A 24,169-nucleotide genomic window follows, 5' to 3' on the forward strand; every position below is an offset into this window, starting at 1 on the left:
AACTGTCAAATTGCATGACAAGTCGCATCGGTGTGAATGGGGGCTATATAACCCCTACTGCAAAGGAGGGTATACAACACCACATTATCTTCCCCCCTATTCTGTGCAGTACAGTTCTTCCCCTTAAAATATACACAACAGATAACATAAAACCATATAATAGATCAATATATAGGAAAAGAAAATTGCAGATTTTCAATAAAGTCATTTGTCATATGCCTTATAATATTCGTATAAAGCAGCCGGCATTCAGTATGATCATGGAGAGTTGCTGCAGACTTTCTAAAAAATTGGTCAGGTGCTACTTGCTGTAATTAACATTCCCAAAAGGTTCCCAAGCAGACGTGGATTATCCAGTACACTGTTTTGTAGCACCAATAAACTCTGGATCAAATAAGGTCAGCAGAAGTACCAAATTATAGGACACATAATGAAAATCCAATACAGAGGACAATTTCGCCTACTAAAAATGCTAGTTGCCTGTCCATTATGCTGACCTTCATGCTTTAAAGGATAAGTTCACCTTTAAAAAATAAAGGCACTTTTTTTGTAGGTTAAAAAAATAAAAATAAAAGTGTATTATTTTTTTTCTAAGGAGCCTGCAGAGCATTGCACACATGACCAACAGATCGGGGGTGAAATATCAGCCTCCTGCAGACCTAATAGCGGTCTGTTCATACCCGCATGGGCAGGCAGTTACCCATGAGCAGGAAGATCAATGGACTACAAGAGTGCTCTCCAGCGTCCTTGTAGGCCATGGAGAATTAGGCTCCATGCACACTGGGCGTTTTAATAACGCTGGTAGCATTAGCTGTGTAAAAGTCACCTTCAAAATGCAAGTTTTTCAGCGTTTTGCCGTGTCTGCGTTTAGCAGTTTTTTACAAAAAAAAAATTATTTTTTTTGCTCAGAAAACATAAAAAAAAAACGCTGGTTTGCCGCATTAGAGCATTTTTACAGCTGCAAAACTGCTCTAGAAACTCACTAGTTCTGGGTTTTTTTCCAGCCAAAAAACATCCCTGCCAATAAACCCTAATTACAGTCTATGTGTGCATGGACACATAGGATAACATGCTGGGGAATTTACTGGCTGTAGAAAAATAAAAACAAACAAACGCCAAAAGCAGCAGCTGTAAAACATCCAGTCTGCATGAGGACTTACAATACAACGCATTTTGCCACGTTAGAGCGTTTTTACAGCTGAAAAACTCTTCTAGAAACCCATTAATTCTGGGGGGGGGGGGTTTCCAGCCAAAAAAATGCCCCTGCCAATAAACCCTGATTACAGCCTATGTGTGCATTGACACATAGGATAACATGCTGGGGAGTTTACTGGCTGTAGAAAGAAAAAAAAAAAAAAAAAAACCCGCCAAAAGCCAAAAACAGCAGCTGTAAAAACATCCAGTGTGCATGAGGACTTACAGTACAAGCCATCAGCCGCAATGGGCATTCATTCACAGAAAATGCTGAGTGAATGACAGCCACACATGGCCACTTATTTTCAAATTGTGACAGCCAGTGCGGGGAGAAGATCCCCTGCCCATTGTCGCATGGAGGGGATCAGGGAGTAAATGCTACAGATGTTAAAAACGGGTAGAACGTGTAACATTGTTCGAAGGTGAACGTATCCTTTAATATTGTTAGCCACTGAATAAGGCTGCAGATGTTCAGATTTTTCTGCTTTGCATACTTGTTTGGGATCATTAGTTCAGAATTCAGTGGGTTAGCTTCAAAGCCAGGTAACTAGTATTTTCAAAAGTGGGTCTTACATGAGCTCAATTTTTTGCAGAGCCTGTTCACATGAGATGTTGTAGCACAGTGCTGGTGTGAACCAGCCCCTAAAGGGCTTTATTCTAATAGAGAGGTTTTCCCCTTTGACCCCCCCCCCCTCCACCCTTACTTAAAGAGGGACACCACTTTGTTATGAAACAAAAACAATCTTCCCTGGGTGGTCAGTGTACATTGCAGGGATTTTAACAAACTTTGCTGCAGATTCCTACCCGTTTCTGCTGGGATGGAATGGCTCTTTGTTTAATTAGGCCAATGAGCAGAGTAGTCCAGGGCATTTTTTTTCTGCACTAAAAATGCATTTTTAGTAGGTTCCATGGTTTCCAATGGAAATGGCACACCAGTGCAGTCAGTTCCAGAAGGAAAAAAAAAAAAAAAAAAAAAAGAACGTTTAATTTTTTCATCACTGAACTGTACTGGAATACAGAAAAATGCACCAGAAAAAAAAAGTGAAAAATATTAACCGGAATGCATCAAAAATGTGGCAAAAAACGCACCAGACACATCAAAAAACGAACATACAGAAACGCATCTGGAACATACCTGGACTGTATTTAGATGCGTTCCGAATAAATTTTTGTATGCACAATTCTGGCACATTCCGGTGCATTTTTGACACATTCCAGTACGTTTTTGATGCATTCCAGTTCATTTCCCCCCCCCCCCCCCCTCTCTTTTTCTTCAATTTAAATAGGGACATTTGCGTTCCAGTGCATTTTTGGTGCGTTCTTGATGAGTTTTACCGCATTCCAGTACAGTTCTGTGCAGGAAAAAAATGCAGCCTGTTCTACTTTTCTGCATCCAGAGCACACTGGAACTGCAAGCACTGATGTGTACTATGACATTGCCAACCATATAACCTACTTACTGTGCAATTTGAATGGAGAAAAAAAAGCTACTGAAATGCATGCAATTTGAACTGGCCCTTAATGAGGAAAGTTGCAAGGTCTGCATCCCTTTAGAAGTGATTAACACTACTATGCGTAGGACTGCCAAAAAAACAAACAAAAAGGGGGTCAGTTGCTGTTTTGTCTATGGCATGCTATGGTGTATTGCCGATTTAAAATTATTGGGTTGCTTGGACACAACACATATTAAGGGCCGGTTCATCTAAGCCCCAGGGTGAATTGCACAGAAACACGCTGTGTATTCCTGTGCCATTCATCTGCAGGTCTGTGCGGTGCGATTTCAAACCCATTCATTTGAATTGGCTGAAATCGCACTGTATCACACCAAAAGTAGTGCATGCACTACTTTTTGAAACACATGGAAACTTCATTGCATGGTACCTTCTACCATGCGATTTGGCGAAAGCCAGTGCGGGCAAACGCAATATGTTTGCAACCCACGTTTGGGTTGTCTTAACTGACCTTAGCAGCAGATCGCAAGGGCATTGTGATCGGAATGTGGTGCGGGAAGCTGCATAGGACCGCAGCTCTCCCAAACCGCATTCTGGTGAAGCAGATATTTTTGCATCTGGGAGTACAGGTGTTTGGGTACAACTGCCTGTACAAATCAATGACAGACTGTAAGCTGGTAACCACACATCCAAGTGTTTACAAGCATATGGGGATGGATATGCAGCCTTGGACACAAAAGGTGTGATTTACTAAAACGGCCGCACACAGAAATCTGGTGCAACAGTGCATAGTAACCAGATACTAAATTCAGCTTTTTTAAATGAAAGTGGTATTAAACCCATAACAAAAAATGTAATCTGTTGCAGCTTACCAATTATTAGATGTGGTGGCTGCATTAACTTTTGTTTGTTTTTTACCTCTGTTTGCACCTGGTGATCTGGCCAGTAACACACCTCTTGTATTAGAGTGCCTTCACTTTGGATGAAAGAGCACAGGGGGCACCTTTGGCAAGCAGCATTGTCAGTCTGAAGGGAGAGGAGTGTTAGATGTACTAGCAGATTTAAATACACTAACAAATTGAAGCTAAACTCCAACTCACACTATAAGACATTACAGTAAATAGATTTTTTACTTTTGGGATAAAAGCTTTTACAGAAATAAAAGTTCATCATTTTAAGCCTCCTGTCAGTGGTAAATGGTTTGTCTTATCTCTGTAACTGATACAATCTGCAAGAGGGCTTGTTCTATTGAAAAACAACAGACCTACAGGCCAGATCATCAGATGAAAATAGAAGAAAGCCTAAAAAATAATAAAAAGTTTGCTCTTGGGTTTATTACCGCTTTAATCAGCTTTTATTGTCAAAGCTTAGTTATCAAGGACAGCTGCACCAGATTTAATAAATCTCCCCAAAGTGTATATCCAGAGGTGCACATCCATCCCTGTACACATGTAAATTCTTGGATGCGGGGTTACAAGCATACAGTAGCAGCCTGTCATTGATATTTACAGGAGGCTGTATGCCAACACCTGCACTCCTGGGTGCAAAAATTAATATACAGGATTTATATAGCGCCAACAGTTTGCTCACCGCTTTACAATATAATGGGAGACAACACAGCAACAATACAGTTCAATACAAGAGGGATAGGAGGGTCCTGCTCCTTGGAGCTTACAATCTAGGAGATACATGCTTCCATTCATGGTGTACGTAGGCTAGCCACCTCATCCCTTTAAAACAGAACACATTACATTTCACACTCTGAGGATAATTTAATGCAGATAAGGCACCGAGTTTAATTACCACCTTAATCAGCCACAGAACATGTAATTAAAGGATAAGTTCATCTTTTTCACAAAATAAATGCACATTTTTTTGCAGGTACAAAAAAAAAAAAAAAAATATGTGCATTTATTATTTTTGTCCAAAGGAGCCTGGAAAGCATTGCACCAGCGATCAATAGATCACTGATGCCATGCAGGTCTCCTGCAGACCTGTCAGAATATCTGCTTGCCAGTACGGGATGTACAGCCAAACAGATATTCTGACATGAAGGTTCAATAAACTACCAAGACACTCCACAGCACCGCGGCAGTTCATTGAACACTACAAGCCAACAGCTGCTAAGGACTTGCGGTTCGTTCATTCACGGAAGTCTGTGACTGAATGACGCGGCCATGTTGGCAGAGCCCCACATGACATTCAGATTTGACAGTTCGGGGAAACTTCTCCCCATACTATCATCTGTCAAAGGGGGGGGGGGGGGGGGGGGGACAGCAGGCACAGCTGCAGCTATGGGAACATGTTACATGTTCCACCTTGAAAACAGGTGTAACATGTTCCAAAGTGAATTTATCCTTTAATACGTGTTCAGTTTTAAAGGGATGAGGTGGCAACCCTGGGAGTAGGGCCGTCAGCAGCTGTGGGAATGAGCCCTAAAGCACTGCGAAAGTGTGAACCCAGCCTCAGGGCACCTCTCCAAAAGTGTACACGGATGTCTAATTTTCCGTCAAAGTGCAGTACAAATTATAGTACTGCAGTTTTAGTTATTTTTTTTTAAGCCAAAATTTGATTTGTACTGGGGTGATGATTAAATCCTTGGAAGTTCTATGAAAAAATTAACATAAACCCCATTTGGTTAAAAGTGACAAAAATATAATTTGATCACTTATAAGTATTGTATCGTAAGTGATAAGCACAGTTCAATTATTGAAAATATCTGGCGGTATTTACCCCTCCGACCCAAGCTCAAAAAGGTCGTTCAAAAATGTCCCTGCATTTTTTTTAATATAATATCTCAAGTTAAATTCCAACCCCCAAGTTTGTATTACTAACCTGCGGCCAGTGCAGAAGTCCATATACTGCTTCCTCCTCACTTGAGAGCTTCTAGTATGAGAACTAGATCTGTCTCCTTTGTGATGGCGGCTGGGAAGTGGATAGTAATACCAAGTTATTACTTTTGGGTGTGTTTTTGCACCTTTAAAAGTAGTACTCGCATCAGGATTAAAAAAGTGGATTTTTACATTTTAGTAAAAAGGTAATCAGAATGCCACTCCAGAATTCTGATAGAACAGTTCAGACTGGAAGCAATCATTGATGCAATATGTGCACAGGTGAACCGATCATCCCACCTGGGCTCAGCAAGGAAAGCCATTTAAAGGGAAAGAACCTAGGAGTGGAAACCATGAAACATGAATTTCTGCTCATACATTAATCCCAGGTTCACATATATGTGGTGCGGTACATCGCATGTGATTTGCACAAGAATCGCACCGCATTCCTGTGCAAATCACATGAGATTTGTGTGCGGTGCGATTGGAGACATACATTTTGTATGACTCTAATCGAATCCACACCAAAAAGGTGCAGGACGCTGTTTTTGGTCCGCACTAGAATCGCATGGGTATTCACACCTATGCAATCCGATTGCACGTCGGACCGCGTTTTGCAGACCGTTTTCGGGGTGTTGTTAACATGTTGTTTGCATGATCAGGGTGCGATTGTCATGCGGTTCAGAATTCACACAGAAAACGCTGCAAATTCCGGACCGCATCAGTGTGAACACAGGCTAATGGGGAGCAGCATGGACCAGATGGAGGTACCAGGCAAACCCCAGATCTGTCATTTATGCAAATGAAGGATTATGGTTTATATTTGGACCCTGTGAGTTTGTTACTACTAGGAAAGAATGAAGAGATTTTCGAACTGATTTTGATGCAAAATGACATATCACTGTCATCAGTGAAATTAGGAACTCCTAAAAATTGAGCTGTTGAAAATGTGCTAGAAAAGAAAAAAATGCTGTTTCTTTGTGTGGTATTTGTATGTAGGCTTTTTTTGTTGTGTTTTTTTTTTTTTTTAATAATACATGCACATCATTTTGCAGGTATAAAAAAAAGTGCATTTATTTATTTTTTTTTATTGGGATCCTGGAAAGCATTGCACCTACAATCAGCAGACCATGGGTGCAACGTAGGGCTCTTGCAGACTGACAGGAAGCATCAATAAACTACCTAGAGTGCTCAACATGGCCCTGGTAGTTCACTGAGAACTATAAGCAGACTGCTGCAAAGGCTGTAGGTACTTGTAGTTCTCTAAATACACAAAACTCTATGAATTGACACGACCGAGTGGGCGGATGCATTTTGTTTTTTTTTTAAATTGTGACAGCAGGTACAGGGAGGAAAAAAAAAAAAAAAAGGGACTTACATGCAACCCTATAAATGTACTGTTAAAAAAAAAAAAAAAAAAAAAAAAAAAAAGTATTCTTGGCATAAGAACAGGTCCAGGTAGTTAAAGCTGTAAATCTCATGAGACATTTAAAACCCATTGCGCTTTTAGAGCTCCCTGTCACTCTCAGCAGGCACTACTACCTGCCACTCAAGTGAATGAGGCCATGCTGCAACCACCCTGCAGCCATGCACATGGTTGTGGCATTGTAGTCCAGCATTTAGAGGGTTAAAACGGGTTAACGAGGCAATACAGTACCTCCTCACTGCCTGTCACATGCTCTCTGAATCCATGTTTGGATCACTCTTCAGAGAGCAGAGCATGTGTAAACAAGGTCTAACCCCTGGTTCACATACGTGAGACCATGCAGGCCGCGATTTGCACGGGCACGAGAGCTCATTCATTTGAATGGACTCCCGTGCCCCGGGACATGCAGGGAAGAAGTCTGTACACTACTTGGGAAATCGCAGCCCGCACGGGAACGGAGGTTCCCAGTACAGTTGCGATTTCCAGTGCAGGCGGCGTGCCATTAGAATTAATGGGTCCCACATTCCTCTTGTGGGGGTGGTGCAGCTGCAGGTATTTGTGCGGGTCCCACAGCGGCACCTCCCGCACAGATGTGAACCAAGGCCAAAATGCTGCTTCATTTCACCTTCCCCTTCAATGCATTTTGCCTGAATCTCCCTAGGTTTCATTAAAACTTGGAGGGGGTGGACCTTCATTTTGCTCATCCCAAATGGCACAATTATCTATGCAGAGCTGAGGATTTAAGATGTGTGTTGCTCTGCTGCAGTTCAATCACACAAAGGAAGTGAACTCTGCATGGATGGTACACAGACCCCTGGAAAATAAAAATGGAGGCACTGTCCATGGCAACCAAGCAGGCCTGTCTAGGGGTCACCACACACACTGCAATCTGACCATACAATCAACTTTAGATTGAGCAACACTAGGTAATAAGAAGCCCTACCTAATCTAAGCAATCAATTTGTATCCAATCAGACAGGCCCTTGCACTGCAGCAATGTTGGTAGCGCTAAAGGAGATTGTACAATCAGATTGTAATCATGTGTGGTGAGCCTAACAGGTGCCATTACCTTTGTTTAGCTGGAAAAGGTTCTTCTGTGCCCTTCTTTCCTCATTATTTTACTGTGTTGCTAAGGGCCTGCCTTGCCTAAATGTGTTGCTAAGCTTCCTGTCCAGAGATAAGGCCCACCCACTTTCCTTGTGTACAGCACCTCTGTGACCAATAAACAGTGGTCTTATTGGAGGGGGCTGGGGCCTAATTCCAGGTGGTGGTATTGCTTCAATTTTAGGGACAGCAAACTCCTAGTAGAAAAGTGAAGCCCTTAAGACCCAGTTCACACAAATGCGGTGCAGGAAATGCTGCAATCGCATCGCGTTCATGCAATCTTGTACGGGTGTCAATGATAAATTAATGACACCCCGAAACAAATTGCAAAACGTGATGCGATTGCCAGTAATCACATTGCATGGCTGAGAACACCCATACGATGCCAGTCAGGTGTCCTGTACCTTTTTGGTGCAGATGCAATTTGACCCAAATGTATGGCTCAAACCGAACCGCACGGGCATTTGCATGTAATTCACACGGGAATACGGTGCGATTCATGTGTGAATTACATGCGGTGTCCCATAATGCATGGTGTGAACCCGGGCTAAACGTAGAGGCAGCAATGGGCAAAGCTGAGTTTTTATTTCCCCCGCCATTTTGGGGCAGTGGAGTCAACAGGATTAGGAGAATGTAAGCGACATTGGTTGTTTTTCAGTGTGCACTGAGCTCCTGAAGATTAGCTCCTTTTATCCTAGGTTCACATTTGTGCAGATTAGCGCCCTGCGTTTACATGGGCACGGCAGCCCATTCATTTGAAAGGACTGACTACCTGCGTTTCCTGCAAAAAAAAAAAAATGATGCTTGCTTTTCAAAATGCAACCGCAGGGAAATCGTATGGTGCTTTTGTACCATGCGATTTCCCTGCGGTTCCCGTTTCTAGAAATGTGCTTCGGGATGTGTGGGGTGGCATTAAGAATGAAAAATTTGGCTGTGGGTGAGGCAACAGCTGCAATTCCTGAACCCGCAACCATGCTGCAGTGTGAACCTAGCCTAAACTTTACTGGACCTGCCTGTCCCTCACTAGCCACTTTATTTTATGTTGTGTTGTTTTTGTTTGTTTTTACATAATAGAAAAAGCAGTTTGTGAAAAATTAAAGTGTCCATCTATAAATGGCAATTAACCATTTGCTGCCCGCCCTATAGCCGTTTGGCGGCCGCAAAAATGCATTAGCTTTCCGGGGTGTACGCCATTTGGCGTCCTCCCACACATGCGCAGTTCGTGCGGTTGCAGAGCCGTGCAGCGGCGCGATCTGTCACCGGCCGCGTACCTCAGACACGGCCGATGACAGATCTGAGTACCGGCCCCTGTTGCCGGTACCATGTGACCTGCTGTGACCAATCACAGCAGGTCACATGACAGTTGTATACAATGGATGGCTTCATTCATGCCATCCATTGTATACTAGTGTCTAGCTGTGAATGGTCACAGCAGGTCACATGCACATGTCATGTGATTAGCTATGGCCAAATCACAGCTAAGCACAAAAAAAAAAACCTGAATGAACCGATGTCATTCAGGTAAATGCTTGCTTATAGCAAAGTAATTCTTTGCTATAAGCAAATTGTGTAAAAATCCCTGTTCACCGCCATGCCAGTTATATGATGACACTGTACTGCACTGGTGACAGTATGTAAAAAATAGTGAAAATAACTTTTTGTAATTTTTTCATTTTCCAAAAAATTATGACAAAAAAATACAACTTCAAAAAACTCGCCATGCCTCTTATGAAGTACGTTGGACTGTCTACTTTACAAAAAGGGGTCATTTGGGGGATATCTGTACTGTTCTGACATTCTAGGACCTCAAGAAATTAGATTGGCTGTCAGTACTTCAGGATTGATCAATATTCAGATCTATACCATAGTTTGTGAACTCTATAACTTTCCTACAAACTAAATAATACATCCTAATTTGGGTTATTTTCACCAAAGACATGTAGCAGAATACATCTCGGCCTAAATTTATGAAGAACAATTATTTATTTGCAAACGTTTATAACAGAAACAAAAAAAAACGTGTTTTTTTTCAAGATTTTTGGCATTTTCTTGTTAATTTAGCAAAAAATAAAAACTCCAGTGGTGATTAAATACCACCAAAAGAAAGCTCTAGTTGTGTGAAGAAAATGATAAAATTTTAGTTTGGGTACAATGTTGTATGACCGCGCAATTGTCATTCAAAGTGTGAGAGCGCTGAAGTCTGAAAAATGGCCTGGGCAGGAGGTGTAAAATTGCCCGGTATTGAATTGGTTAAACACACACACACCACTTAGGGTGCCTTCAAACTAGCATTGCTGTCTGAAAAGCAATCTACATTCAGGTCGCTCTTCAGATAGCATTTGGCAGACAGTAACCCTAGGTTCACACCTAAGCGTTTTCTGCAGCGTTTTTCAGAAACACAGTACAGTCCATTTACCATGATTTCCTATGGGACACATTCACATCTCAGCGTTTTCACTTGTGTTTTTTGGAAAGGGTCAGTGACTTTTTGGAACGCAAAAATTTGCGGTTTTGGTTCTATAGACTTTAATGGAAATGCTGCAGAAAAGCATGTAGTACGTTTTGCGTTTTATATCTGCCTAGCAACAAGAAAAGTTAAAAAAAAAAGCATGAAAAACGCAAGTGCAAAAAAAGCAAAACGCAATGCAGAAATGGATCAAACGCAAACTGCATAGGTGTGAACCTAGCCTAATGTGGGCCATAGATGAGATGAAAAACGACCGAAAATTGGCCGGAAAAAAAAATCGTCCGATTTTCAGATCGTTAGTGCGGTAATCGGTTGGCCGTTTTTCGTAATTTTTGATCTTTTAGATTATTGGTCCTGCTGGAAAATAATCGGCCAAATTTGTCGTTCTGCCGATTTTCGCGGCAATGATGGACAAATTACCCGATCTTTTTCCGATATTTAAAAATGCGCATGAGCAGTGACATGAAAGAAGAAGGAAAAGAAGAAGAGGAAAAAAATAGAATATAAATGAGAAGGAGAAATAGAATGTGAAGAAGAAGGAAAAGAAGAAATAGAATATGAAGAAGAAGAAAAAAAAAATTTCAGTCCGATATTATATTTGACATTTAAAAGTACAGCAACATTGTATCTATTTGTATCCGAATAGAAACATCTGTATCCAAAATGGATACAAATAGATACAATGTTGCAACTTTTTCTTCTTCTGCATATTCTTTTTCATCTTTTTATTTGTATTCTATTTCTTCTTCATATTCTATTTCTTTTCCTTCTTCATATTCTATTTCTTCTTCTTCTGCATATTCTATTTCTTCTTTTTATTTGTATTCTATTTCTTCTTCTTCTGCATATATTCTATATAATTGCCGGCCGTAGAAGGGACGAAAATCAGCCGACCTTTTTTTACCAATAGTGGTAATGTCGGCTGATTGAATGATCGATTTTTCGTTTTTCAAAAAAAAAAAACGTCCGGTTTTCTCCCCGTCTATGGCCTGCATAAGGAGGTATTGTATCATCTTCTCACCATCTGCTTTAACCCCTTGGACCCCACCCTAGTGCATAGTACACAGTTGAGCAGTGATTACAGAGCAGACTCCTTCACTTGAATGGGTCGCAATCAGCCTGCACTCCCACCCCAGAGAGCGACAAGGGATATATACAAAAAGGCTTCTGTAGCTAAAAGGGAAGTGGTTGAGGGGTACTAAATCAATCACAGGGTTTTACCACCCCCCAACTGCTAGCATGAACAAGCCTTTAGGCCCTATTCACATCTATGCATTCTGGGAAAGCGCACAAAAATACGTGTCGAGCTTGAAGTGCCATTTATTCTTAATGACACTGATATGTGGTTAGCAGATGTGTGTTTTTGTTGTGTGACATAATGCACAAAGCTCACCAGCTGAAAAGGTTTGGGAGCTTCTTTAGCGCAGTTTACACATGGAGGGCAGCCTATTCAAGTGAATGCGTAGCCCTGTGGTGTTGCTCGAGAAATGCACAGGAAAGAGAAATAAAAACAAGCATTAGCATGACATGCGGGTGTGAATGGGGCCTTAGGACTTGATCAGATGCGCTTTAAAAATGATAGATACCAATCGCATGAAGATGCATTATTGACATATATTGCATGCAGTTTTAGATGCACTTGCATCTCGTTAAATAATTCTTTCCAAATGCCTCCTGTGTTTTGTTTTTCTATTGTATAGATTCTTGTACTACATGTACACTACATGTTGGAAAAATGTTGTCACATAGCGACGCAAACATGACCATGTGAACAAAACTGCTGCAATGCACATAATTGACACAGAGCATTAACAGGCATTTATGAGACCTAAAAAAAAAAAAAAAAGCAGATGAAAAGCTTGCTTTGGACACCAATGTAAACCTAGCCTTAAGGTTTGTTCACGTGTGAGGTTGGAGGCAGTAAAACCCTGAGGTTGAGCTGTGGTTTAAGCACCTCCCACCCGTCATATAAGGTAATGATGGAAGCGCAACGGTTCTCTTGTTCTGGGAGGACGTCATACGATGTCCTCTCACTCTAACCGCGCGTGCGCATCCCCGGGGGCACGTAGTGCGGCGATCGGTGGTGTGCTGTGTCGCTGGGACACAGCGAATCACCAATCAGCGGAAAGAGCCAATGACGCCGGCTCTGTCATGTGATCAGCTGTGTCCAATCACAGCTGATAGCATGTAAATAAGGAAATGCTCCTGAGGAGAGGAGACCCAGTAATCGGCATTCCTCAGAGGGGACATGTACACTGATCATCAGTGCCCTGATGATCAGTGTAGCCCCATCAGTGCCACCTGTCAGTGTCTTTCAATGCCACCTATCAGTGCCCATTAATGTCACCTTCCAGTGCCCATCAGTGCCACATCAATGTCACATATTAGTGCCTACCAGTGCACATCAATGCCACATATCAGTGCCCATTTGAGCTGCATTTCAGTGCCAACTATCAGTGCCAATCAGTGCCACCTATCAGTGCCAGTCAGTGACGCCTATCAGTGCCAGTCAGTGATGCCTATCCGTGCTCATCAGTGCCAATTAACAGTGCCCGTCAGTGCCGCCTATCAGTGCCAGTCAGTGCTGCCTATCAGTGCCACCTATTAGTGCCTTCTCATCAGTGTCCATCACTGATGCCTGTCAGTGCCCATCAGTGCCACCTACCAGTGCCTCCTCTTCAGTGCCCATCAGTGCCACATATCACTGCCCATCACTGCAACCTCATTATTGCACATCAGTGAAGGAGAAAAATTACTTATTTAAAAAAAAAATTTATAACAGAAACTAAGAAACTTTTTTTTAAAAAAAAATTCTGTTGTTTTTGGTTTGTTTAGCAAAAAACAAAAACCCAGAGGTGATTAAATACCACCAAAAGAAAGCTCCGTCTGTTTAAAAAAAATGATAACAATTTAATATGGGTACAGTGTTGCATGACCGCGCAATTGTCATTCAAAGTGCGAAAGCGCTGAAAGCTGAAAATTGGCCTGGGCAGGAAGGGGGTGAAAGCGCCCGGTAGGCAAATGGTTAACAGACTTGCCCCCAGGACAGTAGTGAGGTGCTGTGGGGGGCGGGGGAGCTGAGGACAGTAATGGGGCACTGTGGTGAGGGGACAGTAATGGGGGAGGCTCAGGACATTAACCCCTTCACGCCAACTGTACACAAATATACTGCCCCACTGGACTGGGCTTTTTTCTGTGGGGTCGCTAAGTTGCGTACCTGTCTTTGTGCGGGGAGCAGGGGCGGACTGACCATTTGGAAACTCAGGCACTGCCCGGGTCAGTAGGGGGCCCCATGAGATGCCCCTGGTACCTTTTCATAGGCTTTTTTGAGTTTGGGCAAGGACACAGTGGCCCCATGATCCCCTATTGCCTGGGGCCCCATGAGTGTCAGTCCGCCCCTGGCTGGGACTGCCATGTGGAGCACTCCCAGCACAGAAACTGGGGTCTCGCTTAGAGCCAGGAGTTCCGTGGTAATGATCAGGACCCAGAACTCCCAATTCCGGATCACCTGATCGCTGTGATGGCCTCTGATTGGCTATCACAGTGATCAGTCACTGTAAAGCTCACCCCTGTGGTTTCTCTCTCTGAATGGAGGAGAGAGATACATTGTATCTCTCTCTGTCCTTTCAGAGAGAAAAAAAAAGTGTGTGTAAAAATAAATAAAATACTGTACCTAGATCAAGGTTTGATCTAGGTTAGTGCCAGGGTTAGTGTTTGGGTCAAGGTCCAAGGTCAAGGTCAGGGTCAGTAATTTTTTTTTTGGTCAGAATTTTTTTTTGTAATTGGTATCAGTGTCAGTTTAGGCTCCATTCACACCAATGTGTTTTTTAGTGCTTTTTTGCTTCTTGCAGAAACTCACTACAGTCCATTTGACATGGTTTCCTATGGGACATGTTCACATCTATGCTGTTTTGAGCTGCAGCATTTTTGGAAAGGGACAGGGACTTTTTTAAAAGCAAAAAGCAGAGTTTTTGCTACCATAGAGTTCAATGGAGAAGCTGCTAAAATGCACAGTAGTGCATTTTTTACTGCGTTTTGCAGTGTAGAAAAACGCAAAACAAACTGTGAAAAGCGCTGGAGACAGCATCAAACACAAGATTGGGCAGCATAAAAAAAAGCAAAATGTGTACTATTGTTTCTGGGCCGGACTACGGGTACAAACAACAACTAACACACATATGGGGTATCGTTGCGATTGTCAGGAGCAGATGAATTTCTTTTGAGTTGTTCTTTGGTGGTAGGTTATAGTAGCAGCAAGAAATATACAGCTAAATTTAAGAAAAAAATATTTTTGTTTACTATTTTGGGCCAGTTTCCTTTTGATAACAAAAAAAATAAATTAGCTATCCATTACTATTTATCACCAAATGAAAGGACAATTTGTCCTAAAAAAACAAGGTATAATTCACCTGGATGTACAAAGTAGCTGTGATGATATGTAGGGTTTTACTAACACATGTCAAAGTTGCAAACTTGTGCTTAGGCGTTTAGATTTGTACTACCCTAAGGCGTAAAGGGGTTAATGGGGGGTGGTGGCTGAGGACAGTAATGGGAGGGATTAAGAACTGTAATGGGTTCACTGAGGACATTATTGGTGGAGCTGAGGACAGTAATAGGGGTCAATTGCAGACAGTAATGGAGTCACTGAGAACAATAATGGGGTAATTGAGGACATAGGTAGAGCCTGAGGACAGGAATTGGGGGGCCTGAGGACATTAATGGGGGGAGAATTTGTGCCTATGCGCTACCCTGCTCACTGCCCTACTGCCTGTCCTGCTGGGAGGGGGGGGGTGACACCATGTTTTACTGGACCAGGTGACACCAACCCTAGTGACACCACTGTCCCCTGTCTCCTTTCCACGGGGTTAAAACAGGTGGTGAAGTGGCAATACATTGTCTCCTTACTGCCTGTCATGCTCTCTGAAGAGTGATCTGAACACGGATCTCTCTTCATAGACTAAAGCACATGTGAACAAGGCCTTAGAAATAATATTTAACCCACACTATATACACCCCAAAAATCCACATCCTCTAAATAAATGTAAAAAAAAAAAAAGAGTAGATCTATATTTTATTTTTTTTTAAGTGCCTTTTGCCTCAGCAGCTCCATGAGCTTCTTGCTAACAAAGATAAAACCTTTATGGTTACTTCTCTTACATTTATCAGATTTCAATCAGTTCACAAATCAGCAAAAAAAAGTCTCTTCTCAGCAAATGTTTCTTCTGTTTATTAGATTTTTGCATGTCTTGTGTGGTTCAGTAGACATGACATGAACAGAAATCCCTCCAGTTGAGGCGCAGACAGCAATAAGGGCTCATTCACACATGATCTGCTCTTTAACCACTTGCCCTCCAGAGGATTTACCCCCCTTCCTGACCAGACCATTTCTTGCGATATGGCGCTAAATTACTTTAACTGACAATTTCGCAGTTATGCAATACTGCACCCAAATGAAATGTATGTCCTTTTTTCCCAAAAATAGAGCTTTCTTTTGATGGGTTTTGATCACCTGTGTGTTTTTTTTATTTTTTGCGCTATAAACAAAACAAGACAGACAATTTTTTTACTTTTTGCTATAAAACATATCCAGTAAAAAAAAATAAAAAATAAAATTTCATCATAAATTTAGGCCAAAATGTATTCTGCTACATGTCTTTGCTAGAAAAAAAATCCCTATACATGTAAATTAATTTACATGAAAGTTATAGCGTCTACAAATGGCGTTATATATACTAGTAATGGCGGTGATCAGCGACTTATTGCGGGACGACGGCGGCATTCTGACACTGGGGGGGAACTGACTAACTGCCAGTGACATCCCCAGTGACACTATTACAGTGATCAGTGCTAATAAAAAGCACTGACAATGTGCTAATGACACTGGGCAGTTAATCAGAGGGTTAACTGTGTGCTGTTTTACTGCGTGTGCTGTGTTTTACTATGGAAACATGCTGCTGTGTATTTCTCTGCTGTGCAGAGAAGTACACAGCAGCATGTTACTGCTGGCAGGAGAGAGTTCTGTGTGGTCCCTCAGCAATCGCTGGGTGCCGGTGGGGTATCTCCGGCTGGGACTCCGTGACTGACATATGTATCCCCACCTGGAATGCAAAATCACATATATATGTGATTTTGCGCAGCCCTGCGTAGTAGTTCCGCATAGGGCGGCGGGAGAGTAGTTAAAGAGCGATCTGAATTCGGATCACTGAAAGCTCTTGAGAGGCGGCGTGGAGATGTTGTATTGCCTTCTCTCTGCCTGTTCTAATCCCCTAAATGCCAGACTATCCCTCTGCAACTGCGTGTATTGCACATGTTTGTGATTGCAGGGTGCTTACAGAGTGGCCCCATTAAACTTAAATAGGTTGCACTTGGCAGGTGACAGACCTGTGGAAAAGGACAGAGGGTATAATTCTGGCCGCAAAACATTGTGGGGGAGGCATGTGTACACCCCCAGCCACTGCCCCTGCAGCTAAAGGGGGAAGGGTTGGTGGGTGGTAGAAACGTGCCTCATCCATGGACTATTCCTGACCATTAACCACACATATGAACAAGCCATAAAAGCACTTCCTCCTGGTACATTTGGAAAGGGTAAAAATAACTGTCATGTTTTTATATCTGGGTCGGAAATTGACTCAAAGGGGTTTATTTACTAAAGCTGGAGAGTGCAAAAATCAGGCTCACTTCTGCATAGAAACCAATCAGCTTCTAACCTCAGCTTGTTCAATTAAGCTTTGGTAATACATTTTGGAAGTTTCTGTGCAGAAGTGAGCCTGATTTTAGTAAATAAAACCCAATTAGTCTAAATACAAAAGATAAAATGTATTGGAAGAAAAGCATATTCCACTGAAGCTTCTGAGACAAGAAGGACCCTTTACCAAGGTGATAGAGGACATCCCATTTGGACAAAACGCATAGGGTAGAGTCTCTTGGCGCTGCTGTTGTCATGTCGGTATCAGTTCTCTTTGAAAACATTTTTTGCACATATAAAAAGTTTTGTATATGTGATGTGACAGTGCTAGGCCCTTCCACGGTGTGAGTTTAGGAAAAAGACACACAGGACTAGGCAGAGTGCGAAGTTCCAGAGGATTATTTCTGAGTGAAGAAGACTGGTTAGTCGGTATGTTCCCTGGGATTTGTAATCCTGGATTTGGGTCTGGAGCTTGAAAGTTTCAAAGTGTCTTGAAGGACGAACCTTCAATCGTGTGTCTTGGTGAGCCAAGAGGAGTTGGGTGAGACAGGTCTGAGAGACCAGAGACAATAGCAGTGGAGCTGCTAACAAGACAGCCAGGTGGCTCGGCATTTTCATTGCTTGCTTTATGAAGCTGAAACCCATGTGTGGGAATCTGTATGTGAACTTTTCTTTTCAGTCTGCAATACATCTGGGCCAGAATGACCTTTAGTTTTTTTTGTCCCCCCCCCCTCTCTGCTGTGAGCTTACATTTCCAATACTTACCCACGTGGTCCCGCTGCGATTCTGTGGTTCTCTGCCACCTCTTGGTCCCACGCTGCCATTTTGCTTATGACACCATCAAAAGGCCGACCGGCTCTAACCGGTTCAGCCAAAATACCTTCTGATCATGCGGTGCTAAGCACGCTCACCTCCTCCTTTGTGAATGAAGCGCTATGCCTCCTGGGATATGTGATGTGCAGTTCTCATAAGGCAAAAGGAGGGCAGTGCACGCCATTTTAAATAAATAGTAAACCAACAACAACAAGAAAAAGACAGTTCTAATCTGGTAGCGGAGGGGAGTAGGGGTGGAGAGGGAGGATGTCTTTGCTGAGAGAAAATCCAATTTGTATGCTGTTTGGAATGGCACAACTCACTTAAAGGGTAACTCCACTTCAGTGGGAAAAAAAGTAGCAAATAAAAACAAAAATAATATAGCATATACAATTGCTACACAAATCATACTAACATTGAATGTTATTAAACATTCCATACCATTCCTTTTCAATCTACTGTGCTGTAATTTTCTGTAAAATTCAAAGCAATATGGCTCTTCAGAGGTGTTCTGTACACAAATGGTATAAGGAACACCCCCAGAAATGTCATTTCCTGCTTGTGTGATTGGCTCACTGATTTTCCCAGAAGTCTACACTAAGATACAAGTCATATTTTTGGCATCCTCTGCATCAAAAATGTAATGTTTGATGAGATACCAATCAAAAATCACATCTTTTTTTTTTTAAGTTTATCTTTTATTCATTACAAAAAACACAACGATATAGGATTTTCATCCAAGATACAAACATTTCATCTAAATTTCCCATCCCATGGAGAATCTTCTGCCTGCCAGAATTTGGGAATAAGCCGTTTAGCCATGCTGTTTAGATGGTATAACACAGGCCTTGAAATTTCCACTCGCCTGCTCGCCAATGGCGAGTGGAAATTATGGTGGGGGCGAATGTGTCTCCCAGGGCCTTCTTGCTGAGCAGGTTCGGAGCTCTTTGGATCTCATCTTGAGAGTTGACAGCAACAGATTCCAAATGCAAATAGCACACTTGAAATGAACTCTGGACCTTTTATCTGCTCACTGTAATTGCGATAATGAGGGAATAACACACATGGAACAGCTGAGAAGCCAATTGGTCCCCAAGTGGGAGGCACATATGCAAACTGTTGTAATTCCTACGCCGTTCACCTGATTTGGATGTAAATACCCTCAAATTAAAGCTGAAAGTCTGCAGTTAAAGCACATCTTGTTTGTTTCATTTCAAATCCATTGTGGTGGTGTATAGAGCCAAAAGTGTTAGAATTGTGTCGATGTCCCAATATTTATGGACCTGACTGTATGTACATGTGTCTGCGTATATATGTACATGTGTCTGTGTGTATGTACATGTGTCTGTGCGTGTGTATTTCTGTGTATGTACATGTATCTGTGTGTATGCGTGTCTGTACGTGCCTGTGTGTGTATACATGTGTCTGTATGTGTGTGTGTGTACGTGTCTCTGTTTGTGTGTGTTTGTTGGTGGCGAGTAACTCTTAAGGCCTGGCTAGTAGCTCAGGACTTGAAATTTTAAGCCCAAACTATTTTTATACTGCTTCTCCCGTAATTCTGACCTATAAAATAAACACACCCACAGATCCTTCTGTATAGTTGTCCCCAGTATCTCTTGTATCAATTGGATTGTATCTTGTCAAAACCCCTGTATTTTTGGACAGTCCCCCCATATATGTGCCATTGTTCCTTTAGCTCCACATCCCCTCCAACAAAGTGGTGAGACCTCTAATCGTTGTCTATGTGCAACACCTGGTTTCAAATACCATCTCATTAAACATTTGTAATTCATTTCAAACGTGTTCATGTTCAACAACCCATGTGTTAATTTAAACATTTTATTTTTCTGTTATTCATTCATTTTTGTTCCCAGTTCCCTTTCCCATTTCTCTAAGAACTGCAGAAGACCCGCCCCCTTTAATTCAGTAAGAATCTTATATATCCCAGAAGTGACATGTTTTGGAGCCATATTAGAACCCAACATCTTTTCAAAGGGGATCATGTCCTCCGCCATCCTCAGTGGTTGAGGCAACTTCGAAACAAAATGTCTTAATTGGTAATATCTCAATTCATCTAATGCCACAAATATCTCTTTTTTAATCTTTAAATCTTGAAAAGTGCACAACTTCCCCTTAACCACTATATCCCCCAACCGTGCATCTACATCTTTAAACCCATTCCCCGAAATATTATCCTTCCCCGGTGGGAAAAACTCAGTACCCACCAGGGGAATCAACAGTGAATTATACTTCCAGTCCACTTATTTGTGCATTCCATCCCATACTCTTAACACCTCAGTGTACTACTTACCTAACAATAATATGGAACTTTAGGGGTATCCAAATAATCCTCTCTAATCATGTGTTACTTAAAGTGCCTTCTATTTTAACCCAACTCTTCCCCTGTGAATTATATGTCCAGTCTACAATTCGTGATAGTATCTACGCAATATAGTAATTCTTAATATTGGGCAAATCTTTTTTCTTTCTTATTACACAGAAGTTCATACCTAATGCTCTATTTCTTATTAGCCCATATATATATAAGTATTAATTTTTTTATTATCGCAGAGAAGGATCTTGGGATGTGGACTGGGAGCATAAGGAATTTATATAAGATTTTTTATCACCATCTTAATCAAAATTTATACGCCCAATCCAAGAGACCCTTCCCCTTGAGAGTCATCTCAACTCCTTTATTTCATTTATTAATGGAATATAGTTTATATATTTTTTTATTGCAGGGGTCAACTTTACTCCTAGGTAACCTAATTCCTTCTCCCTCCATAAGAATGGGAAGTCTTTTTGTAAAGTCTGCTTCTCTTTCTTTGAAACATTAACATTCAAGATCTCTGGTGTTATGGGGTTTATTTTCAAATTTGAAAGCTCTCCTTACTCTTTTAGTAATCCCATTAGGTAAGGTAACATTAACCCAGGGCAGGGGCGGACTGACCATTTGGAAACTCAGGCACTACCCGAGGGCCCGGGGTCAGTAGGGGGCCCCATGAGATGCCCCTGGCAACTTTTTCATAGGCTTTTTTGAGCTTGGGCAAGGACACAGGGGCCCCATGATTCCCAATTGCCCGGGGGCCCCATGAGTTGTCAGTCTGCCCCTGACCCAGGGTTCACAATATAAAAAAACATATAATCAGCATATTACACTACCTTATGCTCTATCTCACCTATCTTGATTCCTCTAATTTCTACACTCTTTCTTACTGTCGCCAGCAAAGGTTCTAGGGATATAAAAAATAACAACGGGGATAAGGGACATCCCTGTCTTGTACCATTGTACATCTTAAAAAAACCCAGAGAGAAACCCATTTACCTTAACTGCCGCTTTCGGGCCATTCTAGATCTCTTTTATCCAACTCATCATCCTAGTCCCTATTCCCAAGACCTCTAGGGTGTTTATCATGAACCCCCAATCTACTCTATCAAAAGCTTTTTCATCATCAATCGACAATATAATTGTTGGTAATTTTCTCCCTTTGCCTTCTGTAAAAGAAGCAGTGTTCTTAAACCATTATCCCTCCCTTCCCTTCCTGGGAGAAAGCCCACTTGATCTAAATGTATCCATTCAGGCATCAACTCTCTTAAACTCGTAGCAAGCACATTCGCAAACAGTTTTGTCTCTGTATTTAGAAGTGATATAGGTCTTTAGCTAGCACATTTGTGAGCTATCCTTTCCTTCTTTTAGAATGATCGTTGTATATGCTTGCAGCGATTCTGCTGTAATTCCCATTCCCTCTCCTAAGGCATTCATATATGTAAAAAGCAGGGGCAGACTGACAACTCATGGGGCCCCTGGGCAATAGGGGATCATGGGGCCCCTGTGTCCTTGCCAAAACTCAAAAGAGCCTATGAAAAAGGTACCAGGGGCATCTCATGGGGCCCCCTACTGACCCCAGGCCCTCGGGCAGTGCCCGAGTTTCCAAATGATCAGTCCGCCCCTGGTAAAAAGTTTAGAGATCAATAGGTCTCCAAATTTCTTATAATACCTCACTGTATACCTGTCGGGTCCTGGGCTCTTCCCTCCTGCTGTATTCTTCAGGGCCTTATTAATTTCCTCCTGGGAAATCGCTTGTTCTATAGACACTAATTTTTCTTTTGATATTTTTGGCAGGTCTGCTGCCTTTAGGTATTCCAGCCGGTTCACCCTCTCTTCTTCCCCTATAACTTTTGGGTTCTTAGATTTTACATCATACAGCCTAATACAACATTTTTGGAACATTTCAGCAATGTCAGTGGTAGAGTAAACCAGTTCTCCTTTTTCATCCTTAATTTTTTCAATGTAGTTTTTTTTATTTCTTTTCCTTGAGATGGGTCATTGAGATGGGTAGTCTATATATTGTTTTCCCTTTGAGCAAGAAAGAGAACAGAAACACTAGATAGCTATGAGCACGATCAATTTTATGACATATAATGTGAAAGGTTTGAACTCTCCTACTAAAAGACATAAGGTACTTAGAGAAGTTCACCAACTCTCCGCAGATGTATTCTTACAAGAGACACATTTATCATATGATACTAAAATTAAACTACACTCGAGGTACTATCCAACAGGGTACTATGTGGATTCACCAATAAAGAGGGCTAAAGGATCTCAAAAAATGTGGGTTTTGACTTGGAGGAGAGATTGGTGGACCCAGAGTGCCGGATTCTATGCTTAAGAGTGAAAATACGAGGACAAAGATATACCTTGGTTAATATTTTTTTTTCTGTATGGCGTGTTGGGGAAAATTATGGAGTTTAAGAGGGGGATTCTGGTCTTGGCAGGAGACTTTAATTTTTGTCTTGGTCAATGGATGGATACATAACAGTAGTGTAGGGCTATAGCGCTGCACTACTTTTATATATTCCTTTTAGTGCATTAGCTGCTTTTATGACTTGGCGCTCGCTTAAACACTTTATTATTTTAATGGATGGATACGTCATCGAATGTGCAGAGAGGAGGAGGTAAAAAACTAAGAATGTTGAAAAAAGAGGTTACTTTAAAGTCAGTTAGTGATATATGGAGGGTGAAACATCCCAGAGAAAGAGATTAGACCTTCTTCTCCCTGGCACATAGATCATACTCATGGCTGGATTATATAATGATCGAGCATAGACAATTGGACTCATTGGTTAAATCTAATATAGAAGTTACAGTATGTCTATCTCGGATCATGCTCCTTTCACAGCGAGATTAAAGGTAGGAGGAGAATGGAACAAAAGGGCAATGTGGACACTAAATGAGACGCTTATACAGGACCCTGAAATAGAGAGGAGGTTAAGGAAGGAAATAGAGCAATTTTTTCTGCTAAAGGAAAACCACATCTAAAGGGATTCAGGCCCTGCCACGTTTATTAGAATCCTGCAAATGCAGCAGCTAATTGATAATTATAAAGTCACTCCCCTTCACATTCACTTTGCACATGGACACAAACAAACAGCTATTTCTTTAGAATACCAAAAGGTAGGAATCTGCAACAGTTTATTGCAATCTTTGCAATTTACAGTATATAGATCACCCAGAGGGGATTGTGTTTTTTTTTTTCCACAAAAGTGGACTTTTTTACAGACGCACAGATTTACCTCTAGGTTTTGCGTTCCAACCTTCAGGTAAGCCAGTTGTGGTGGCAGTGGTTTACTCTGATAGTCACTGGAGTGTCATGTTGCGGACGGAAAATTTGTTGAAATACAGCCATACAGTTGCACTTTTGGATCTCCTTGGATGATTGTAGTGGAGGATTCTACTTTTAAGTTGTGGAAGAGTTTCACTACCATTGTTGTATATTTATAAAGATTTTTCTGTTTAAAAGTCTTATTACTGCTGCTGTAGTTTCATATAAATGTTGTTTCACCACTTGCACTCCGGAAGATTTTACCCCCTTTACCACCAAAGCATTTTTTTTCTTGTTCAGCACTGCGCTACTTCAATTGTCTTGTGAAAGGATGGACGCTGCTCAACCGACCCCAGGAGTCCAATGTTGAGGGATGGCCTCAGCCACTGTACTGGCCACGCACTCTGGCACATTTTGCCCTGCCCACCGGGGGGGCTTGATCAAAGACCTCTGTAACCAAGCTCCAGTGAATGAGACGAAACACGTCAAGTTGTTAACCCCTTAATAAAAACAGCTAAAAACCAGCTCAAGGGCTGTTTCACTGACTATGAGGACCAGTTCACACTACAAAAATGCACTTCGAATGCATTCC

This window comes from Staurois parvus, unplaced genomic scaffold (genome assembly GCF_062004578.1).
Source record: "Staurois parvus isolate SC_StPar_1 unplaced genomic scaffold, SC_StPar_1.0 ptg000282l, whole genome shotgun sequence".
In the NCBI taxonomy this organism is placed as follows: Eukaryota; Metazoa; Chordata; class Amphibia; order Anura; family Ranidae; genus Staurois; species Staurois parvus.